Source organism: Eulemur rufifrons, chromosome 5, assembly GCF_041146395.1.
Source record: "Eulemur rufifrons isolate Redbay chromosome 5, OSU_ERuf_1, whole genome shotgun sequence".
Classification (NCBI taxonomy): domain Eukaryota; kingdom Metazoa; phylum Chordata; class Mammalia; order Primates; family Lemuridae; genus Eulemur; species Eulemur rufifrons.
The window spans coordinates 32,033,513-32,044,284 of NC_090987.1; positions in this window are offsets into that span (position 1 = coordinate 32,033,513).

Here is a 10,772-nt window from a genome sequence, read left to right on the forward strand (position 1 = left end):
ATGGTGATCAGATTACGCCCAGTTCATGGTAGGCAGCTCAGGTTGCTGGTAACTTAATGGCCCATGGTTAAACATTCAGTCTCCAGTAAAGCCTATTAGCAGGCCAATTAATCAATGTAAAAGGTATAAGAAAAAAACAGAAAATCACCATTAGGGCTGGGTGGGTGTGGTGGCTCACTGGCTATAACCCCAGCACTTTGGGGGGTGGAGGCAGAAGGATTACTTGAGGCCAGGAGTTTGAGATGAGCTTTGGCAAAAAAGCCAGACCCTGTCTCTATGAAATTTTTTTAAAATTAGCTGGGTGTGGTGGCGTACATGCACCTATAGTCTCTGCCACTGGGGAGGCTAAGGCAGGAGGATCACTTGAAGCCCAGGAGTTGGAGGCTGCACTGAGCTATGATTGCACCACTGTACTCCAGCCTGGGTGACAGAGAGAGACCCTGTGCCTTCCTATGAAGGAAAGAAGGAAGGAAAGAAGAAAGGAAGGGGGGAAGGGGGGAAGGGGAAAAGGGGAAGGCAGGAGGGAAGGGCAGGGGAGGGGAGGGAATCACCATTATAACACCACAATAATAATTATTACAGGCAAGATCCCTAATAGGGCAAAAGTTTGAGAAGAAAGGATATTTGCATAGTGGCAAACTTGACAGCCACAACTTTGATCTAGTGATCAAGGTTAACGTCACTATATATAAGACATCAACCTTATATGCCCTGTGATGTGATGAAGCACCGAGAAAATCACATCCCTTCTGTGAGAGTCTTGCTATAAATTCAAAACTTCAATCTGATCATTAGAACACATCAGCAAAATTCAAATTGAGGTACATTCTATTAAAAAACAGACCCATACTCTTCAAAGATATCAGGAAAAGACTGAGAAACTGTCACAGATTAAAGAAAACTAAGTAGGCATAGCAGCTAAATGCAATGTGGGATCTTGGATTGGATAGTGAAAAAGAAAAGGCTGTTAGGGATGAAACTGGCAAATCCAAATTAAATCTGTACTTTAATTAATAGGATTATATCAATGTTATTTTTTCTTAATTTTGATAATTGTGCTATAATGATGCAAGATATTAAGATGAGGGAAAACTGGTTTCAGGGTATCCAGAATTTCTGTACTATTTTGCAAGTTTTATCTAAGTCTAAAATGATAGCAAACTGTGAAGGTTTGGGTTTTTTAAAATCATTTAAAACATTATAAGAGTTAGGGAAAATATGGGCTTGACTAATAAACCTCAAAAACATTTTATCCCTGAGTGCAGGCTCAGAGATATATCAATATTACGTTGCCAAGATAAATATATAACAGCTGTATTAAGGTTGTGCCAGAAATAACATTCTGCCTCATAATATTTGAATGTATATTTTATATTTGTGTAACTAAAGGGCTAAGTCTTGGGATTTCCTTAGCACAAAAGAAAAGCTTGACCCAAATGTGAGTCAAAGCCGCCAAATCTAGAAAAAAACTGCTGGCAACTTATAAATGATAGTTTTTCCCACTTCCTCTCATCGAGGTTCCAAGTCTTTATGTCTGGATTCAGCCAGCTCAACCTATTGATAATAATATAATTTGGGAATTGACTATACGCTAAATATATTATGTCAAAAAATACTGCTTTTTGTGAGGATAGTTATAGAGGCTTATGATATCTCTGCAATGAAAATGTGATTTATGATATATGCCAAAGCCTCCATTTCAAAAATTGAAAAGAATGATACTTAACAAAATTCAGCTAGCTAAATTTAGGGCAATAAAATAAGAGTCCAATCAAAGAATATTCTCTGGCTTTGGGCCCACCTCATCTCATTTGATTGTGAAGAGAATACATTTCCATTCACAATAATCACTTGCCTTCTAGCAGTTGGTTATTCTGAGAGAGGCAACAAGTGTCAATAACTGTATCGGGTCCACGATAGCTGCTTTTCACAAGAAGGATCTATTTATGTTCATTATTGCCAGCTCCAGTTGGCCACATCCTTATTAGAACAATTATACAAGATATGTTTCTCTTCCTTTGTTTGCTTGGCATGAAATTTATACCCAGGAGTCTTCACCCCTTTGAAATAATGTTTTTACTGGTCCCAATGCAGTATTTGAGACTGAATCAAGAGTTTCAGAATACAAAAGACATCATTCATGCAAGTGGAAGACTGTAATGTGAATGTGTCTGGTTACTGTCCATTTTTCACCCCTCCTGAACCATTTTCCCCTCTTTGCATTGCTGTGTGCAGACTGGGCCTTACTTTCTGACTTCCGTGTGGGTTTGGCTAGTGTGGGGCGCAAAAAGAGATGGAGAGTTGGAAGGGGAGAGAGGTCAAGGCATTTTCCCCTCCTTTCTACTTGCCTTGCAACACTCTGGCAGTGGCTGCATTCCTGCTGAGAATAGGTAGGTATTCTAGAAGTGAATTCGCCTTCCCTTTCTAATATGCTACTGACGGAACCTGCAAGTGAAATGGCTGAATGCAGTATTTGCTGCCATGGTATCCCGCACAGCATCATCTGCTGTGGTCTAAATCTCTGTGTCCGACTAAAGTCATATGTTGAAATCCTACCTGCCATGGTCATGGTATTAGAATGTGGAGCCTTTGAGAGGTAATCAGATCATGAGCTCTTACTAATGGCATTAGTGCCTTCATGAGACAGGCCCCAGGGAGCTCCCTCCCTACTTCCATTCTGTGGGGACCCAACTAGAAGGCACTGTTTATAAGGAACCGGCCCTAGCCAGATGATATGAAATCTGCTGAAGCCTTGATCTTTGACTCTTCAGGCTCCAGATCTGTGGAAAATAAATTTCTGTTGTTTATAAGCTATGCAGTTCATGGTATTTTTGTTATAGCAACTCAAACAAAGACATCATATTTAACCTTGAAACATTTTTTATGGCAAAAGAAGTCTGATAATGCAATCACCCCAAATTTCGCTTGCCTTACCATGGAACCTATAATCCAGAAGCAGCTAGAGTTTAGTATTTTTGTAGATATTCTTTGTTAAGTGAGGAAACTTCCTTTCAGTCCTATTTGCTCAGAATTTTTGTCATGAACGAGGGTTAGATTTTGTCAACTTTTTTTTCTGCATCTATTGATATAACTGTATAATTTTTTTCTTCAGTCTATTGATGTGGTGGATTAAATTATTGATTTTCAAATGTTAAACCAGCCCTCCATATCTGGACTAAATTTCACTTGGTCATGGTGTATTAATATTTTTATACATTTTCATATTTGATTTGCTAATATTTTATTGAGGATTTTTCATCTATGTTCATGAAAGATACTGGTTTGTAGGTTTCCTTTCTTGTAATGTTTTTGTGTGGCTTCAGTATTAGAGTAATGCTGGACTCATAAAATAAGTTAGGAAGCGTTCCTTCTTCTATTTTCTGGAAGAATGTAGAGAGTTGTACAAGTTCTACCGTAAGTGTCTGGTAGGATTCAGCAGGGTACCAATTTGGGCCTCGGCTTTTTGCTTTGAAAGGTTTCTAACCATAGATTCAATGTCTTTAATTGATATAGACCTATTCAGATTACCTATTTTTCCTTGTGTAACTTTTTGTAGACTGTGTCTTTCAAGAAATTGGTCTATTTCATCTAGGATATTGGATCTGTAGGCAGAGAGTTATTCACAGTATTTTAATGTCCATGGGATCAGTAGTGACACTTTTCCCTTCATTTCTGATGTTAGAAATTTGTGCCTTCTTTCTTTGTTTCTTGGTTAAACTGGAAATAGATTTATCAATTTTATTGATTTTTTTCAAAGAATCATCTTATGGTTTTATTGAGTTTTCTTAATTGATATCCTGTTTTCAATTTCATGGATCTCTGCTCTAATTTTTTATTATTTCTTTTCTTCTGCTTACTTAGAGTTTAATTTTCTCTTCTTTTTATAGTTTCCTATGGTGGAAGCTTAGATTTTTTATTTTAGATCTTTCTTCTTTTCAAATATATGCACTTAAAGCTATTAACATAAATTTCACTCCAAGTATTGCTTTCGTTGTGTCCCCAAAAGTTTGACAAGTTGTACTTTCACTTTCACTGAGTTCAAATACTTTAAATTTATCCTGAGATGACTTTTACCCATATGTTATTTATAATTGTATTGTTTAATCTCCAAATATTTTGAGATTTTTCAGCTTTCTGTTACTGACATCTAGGTTGATTCCACTGTGGTCTGCAATGGTTTGGATGTGGTTCTGCCCAAAGTTCATGTTAAGTTTAATTGCCAGTGTGGCAGTGTTAGGAGGTACAACCCAGTGAGAGGTGTTTAGGTCATGGGGGTGAATCTCTCATGAATAGATTGGTGCTGTTCTTGGGGCAGTGAGTGAATATTTGCTCTTCTGAGACTGGATTAGTTCTCACAGGAATGGATTAGTTCCCATGACAGCAGGTTGTTAAAAAGCAGCTCTCCTCCTTTGGTGTCTTCTTTAAGCATACACTTGCTTCTCTGCCATGTTGTGACACATGTTGAGAGCAGCATGAGGCTCCCACCAGAAGCAGAGCATATGCTGGTGCCATGCTTGGACTTTCCAGAAACCAGAATCATTAGCTCAATGAAGTTCATTTTTTTATAAATTACCCAGCCTCAGGTATTCTGTTATAGCAACACAAAGTTGTCTAAGTCATAGTCTGAGAGCATACCTTATATGATTTATATATATATTTTAAATATCTTAAGGTATATTTTGTGGCTCAGAATATGGTCTATCTTCGTGAATGTTATGTGTAACCTTGAGAAGAATGTGTATTCTGCTATTGCTGGATGAAATAGTTTATAAATGCCAATTAGATCCAGTTAACTAATGCTGTTCAATTAAATTATGAACTTGCTGATTTTCTGTCTGATGGATCTGTCCATTTCTGTTAAAGGGGTGGTGATGTCTCCAAATGTAATATTAGATTCATCTATTTCTCCTTGTAGTTCTATCACTTTTTGTCCCATGTATTTTGACACTCTGTTGTTAGGCACACAGGTAGTAAGGATTATTATGTCTTTTTGTAGTATTGACCCCTTATCATTATGTAATGCCCCTCTTTAGTCCTGAGAATTTCCCTTGCTGTGAAGTCTGCTTCATCTGACATTAATATAGTTACTCTAGGTTTGTTTTGGTTAGTGTTAACATAGTGTCTTTCTCTACATCCTTTACTTTTAATCTATTTCTATCTTTAAAGTGTAGAAAACATACAGTTGGGTCTTATTACTTTATTCACTCTATGTCTGTTTTTTAACTGGTGAATATAGACCATTGGCATTTAAAGTGATTATTGATATAGTTGGTTTAGTTTCTACCATTTTTACTGTTTTCTATTTGTTCTTTTTTTCTTTCATCTTCTTTCTTTTTCTACATTTTCTGGTATTAATTGATATTTTACATAATTCCATTTTTCTCCTGTCTTAGCATATTAATTATACTTGTTAAAATAATTTTTAGTGGTTGCCTTTAAGTTTGCAATATACATTTCCAACTAATCCAAGTCCTCTTTCATATAGCACTATACCAGACCCTTTCTCATCTCTTATAACATTGTTGTCATTACTTTCATTTATCCATAAGCTATATATTAGTTTATGGATTATGCTATTATTATTCTGAATAAGCTGTTATCATTTAAATCAATTAAGAATAAGAAAAATAGACCATTTTATTTTACCTTTATCTATTTTTTCTCTAAAACCCTTCCTTTTATTTATGCAGACCTAAGTTTCTAACCTATATCATTTACCATGTTTTCTGAAGAATTTTTTTAAAATTTATTGCAAGAGGCCAGATGCAGTAGCACACATCTGAATCCCAGTATTTTGGGAGGGCAAGGCAGGAGGAATGCTTGAGGACAGGAGTTCAAGATCAGCCTGGGCAAAAGAACAAGACCCTATCTCTACAAAAAAAAATATAAAAATAAGCCAGGCATAATAGCACATGCCTGTAATCCCAGGCACTCAGCAGACTGAGGTAGGAGGATCGCTTGAGCCAGAGAGTTCAAGGCTGAAGTGAGCTATGATCATGCCACTGTATTCCAGCCTGAACAACAGAGTGAGACCCCATATCTAAAAAAATATTGCAAGGCAGGTTTACTGGTAACAAATTCCCTGTGATATTTTATTTGTCTAAGAAATCTGTCATTTCTCTTTCACTTTTGAAGGATAAATTATAGGTTGGTGTGGTTTTTCCCCAACACTTTAAATATTTCACTCTACTTTTTTTTTTCATTTGTATTGTTTCTGAAGAGAAGTCTAATGTAATTCTACAAATTCAAAAAAATTGAAATCATACCATGTATCTTCTGAGATCTTTATTCCACTCACACCATAGTGGAATAAAACTAGAAATCAATCACAACAGAAACACTCAAACCTACACAAAGTCATGGAAATTAAACAACCTGCTGGTTGGGTCAAGAATGAAATTAAGATGGAAAGGACAGATTTTATTAAGAAAGACAGAATACTTTAGGTGTATTTCACTATGGCTACTTTCCCCCTCCCTTTTCCATAAACACAAGGGCATTTTTCTGATCTTCCCGGTGAGAACCTGGTAGCATTTCTGGATGTAAAACTCAACAAAGCGTAGAGTCCTCTCTAAACCTGCCCCCGAGCCTGCAGACTTTTAAACTCTGAAATGTGTCTACCCCAAATCTCTAGCAATTCATCAGTTGCAATTTAGTTTTTCCTGCCCTAGCTCTTGTTTCTGAGATCGGTCCTGAACCAGGATTTCTACTCCAGTGGGCTGTATTTACCATTTTTGTGGTGGTGATTTTTTGTGTGTGTGACTTCAATTCCCTGATGAACCCAAGAAGAGCTCTTGGTTTCCAATTTGTTCTTCTTTGTGATAATGGGAATGACAACTGCCAACCTCTTCACATGTTGGACCAGACACTGGAAGTTCTCAGCATGTTATTTTTAGCTTTAAAAAAACCTAAAAACACATAAATGTTCATACCCAGGAAGGTGAATAAATATATCTGTCATATTTATATAATAAATTATTTTACATTAATAAAAATGAAAAAATAATGAACTAGAACATTCTGTCTCAATTTTGATGAATATCATAAACATGTTTCTGTGGGAAAATCAAATTCATTTTGATTCTATTTATATAAAGTTTAGAAAACATCAGAGAAATATTATGTAGTGTTTAGGAATACATTAATAAGTAATGCAAAATATAAAGAAATGTTATGGAATAGTAAATTACAAAACTTCAGATAAGGACTTAACGGAGGAGGGAAGAGGGCAGGAATGGAGTGTGATGGCATCAGGGAGGGGTACCCAGTTAAAGTGTTGGTAACATGCTATTTCTTAAACTGGACAGTGATTTCATAAGCATTATTCTTTATACCTTTTATCCTAAGTATTACCAAATGCATGTGCATTTGTACTTTGTAATGCTATGTTGCTATTAACATGAAAGAAGTAGAATAATATGCACAGACTTGAAAAGATCCTAAAACATCGTGTAAAAAAACAAGTCATGCAATAACATGAATGACATGAGCATGTTTCAGTGTATGTAGAAATAATACACATAGAGAATAGCATGTTTATATATCACATTTTTGGTGATAGTTACTCCTGAGGAGGACAGTTTCAGTTTGGAGGAGGGGAAATAAAATATAATATGTTGTATTTTTCTTATTTTTGTATCGTTTGATTTGTATTGTTTTTTTTTTTTTTACCAAAGAACGTATTTACTACTTACATAATAGAATAAAATGGCATTGTTTCTCTCTCCTTAAATGCCTATATTCTATATATTGTAATAATATAAGTGAGGAGAGGAAGCTAATAAGGAAGAAGGACAAGAGGAGAAAGTGAGAGGAATAAGCAGAGAAACAAAAAGACTCAAGTTCCAAACTGATGTTAAGTTGAGGAAGCCTTTTTTCCTTTTTATAATTCATTATCATAGAGTCTTGAGGTAGAGAGGACTAAAGAATCTGTGGGCAGTAAACAGAATAGGTGAAGGAAATGATGATTCAGCAACCCAGGGACCTAAATTCTTAGAAAAATAAATTTCTAGAATAGCACCCTTATAAAAAATCTTATGTTTTTATTTTCTAGGTATGTGTACACGATATAATAATAACTCGCACCCGATGAATACCTCATTTGAAGAGATTTACAAAGGAAATCTGCTACCTGGAAAACGTTTGCCTATTTTTAGTTTAATAAATCTTAAAGAGGAATTTCCTAATTGTTCACTTATGATCCAAAATTGTAAGCTCTTGACATTGATTCCATATTTTGGATTTCTCCAGAAAAAGGATAGAAATTTCTTTAGATAATTATGAACACAAGTGATTGCATAGCATTTATAACTTTACAAGGGTTCAATATTCACATTTTGGAGAGTGAAATTATAACCTTAAAATTTTGATCCAGTATTGTTAAAATAAACTATGGGTCACAAAAATATTTTATAAGATTGAGAGGAAAAAGTATTATTTGCCAGTTCTTTGGCATTTCCAAGTTTTATGATGGTAGGGTTAGAATATTTATATTGCATTCAATGATCATAGACTCAGTGTAAACTAAGTACATGGTAAGAGGCAAGACAGTAGGGATGAAATGTTCTATTTAAATTTATGAAGGCTCTGTCTCTTGCTATGTCTTAGTTATAGTACTAAAAATGAAACACTAGTTTTCAGGAGATGCTCAGTGGGAATTGCAAATTAGTTTGGTGTTTGTTTTTCTTGGAACATTAAATAGTTCTTGTTTTATCTCCCAGGAAGAGAACACTCAACCTTCACAAGGTATTCAGACACCATATTTTTAATTTAGTGTATAGAATGTATTTGTTACAGGAAATGGAAAACTTTCATTTAAATTGAAAATGAACTGACTAGCCTATGTCAATGGATAAATTATGTGTGTTATTCTGTTAGTCATAAAAACACTCAGACCCCCGGGTCTGGTTTTCTTCTCTATATTACAAAAAATATATAACAGTGCCTATAGCAGATCACAATCCCATTTCAAGGCAAAGTTCTTTGACAGTAATACACAAAATCACCCTCTGTGTGTTTGTTGGCACAATTTTAATTATTTATTTCTTCTGTAAATCAAAACTATTTAAGTAAACCTGGATGGTAATTTCTTTATGATGAGGTAATATGTCTATGTTAATTAGCTGTTCTTTTTCACCCATGCACAAATGTTCTTAATCATTATTATTCTTTTAACTATGAAAATCAATCTTATCAATATTGATTTCTTTTTGTAATTGACTACCTGACATAAAAGGTCCATAAACAGTAAGATATTCATATTCTAATATAAATTCAGGTTTCATCTTCATTAGTTAGTATTATAAATTAGGAAAAAATAATTAGAGTATATATTTGCAATATGAAATTTTCACATTTTTATCTAAAAAATAGGATTCTGGAGGTAAAGAGGAAGCAAAAAAGAAAAGAATCGTCTGCTTTGCATTTTTTGGAAATCATTTCTTTACAGACAATTACCTGTTAGAAGAAAACAAATTAAGACTAATCTAATCTTAATAACTAATAACAACAGTTAGCAATTAGTATTTATTTACTGAGAGCGAGGCTCTATTTTAAATCCTTTACTTGCATTATCCATTTAATCTTTTCAGTACCCTTATGAGATAGAAAATTTCACCTCCTTTGACTAAAGACAAAACTAATAAATAGGGAAAGTAAATAATTTGCTCAAAACACACAGAGGGAATTGTAAGAAATCAAAGCCAGTTTGGCTCAAGTTTATCCTTTTAATCTTACCATTAAGCCATCCAATATCTTATTCACATCAAGTATACCTTGGTATCCAGTTCACACCCAATATCCTTGTTTACCTGCAATTGATACCAACAAAACAACAAAGCAAAACCCTAAAATTATAATATGAACATCAAAAGCAAACAGATGCCAAACCTACATTATTGGGTTTTTCTAAAACTTAAACAAAGAATAACTTCCCCCTTTATTTCTAGTATTTTTAAATGTGACCATAGGAGTTTTCTAAATATATGTTCCCATGTTTTTTACTCCAACGTATATGTTCTACATTTCTTTTACAATATTTTTGTTCACCATGTAGTTCATTGTTCTTTAGCCTTCTAATTCCCTACCAAGAAAATGGCTTTTATTCTGCTATGTTGTTTCTTATAAAAACACTGTCCTGTTTTTCCCATAGATCAACTATCCCATATCTCTACTTGACAACATTAACTTCTTACAGTAACCCTAAGGGGGTATACCTCTGGACTGTCACAGGAGAGAATTATCTTTTCCTGTGTGAATTCTACTTCACATTCTTGTATCCTTCTCTTCTTGTGTTCAGCGATGGCAAAAGGTCAGTTCTATTTTTTTATAAAACGTGTATTTGCCACCTGGTACTCTTTCTGATTAAAAAAATCATCTTCTGAACATGATTTAAAAGAATTTTTGATAGAGGCAATGTGGCGTCTTAGCAGAAACTTGGAATTGGCAGCACATTTTTTTACTCAGGTATAGTAACCTCTGAATTTGTGACGGTTTTTAAATGCTACCTAATTACAATGCTGAATCTTAATGAAGGTCTTTGCCCTATAAAATGGGAAGTTGAAGGTTACATGAAGCTTGATATAGTTAATAAAACTTTGAGTTTCATGAGCATTAAATCAGATGGTTATGAACTATTTCCTGAATAGATGGGGAAGAAAGCATCAAAGACTCACATTTTACCCAAAAGCCTTTTCCACAGAAAGTAATAAATCATATGCTGAGTGGTCCCCTACAACTATAAATAACAAGATGTGGCCATTTTCCATCTCAGT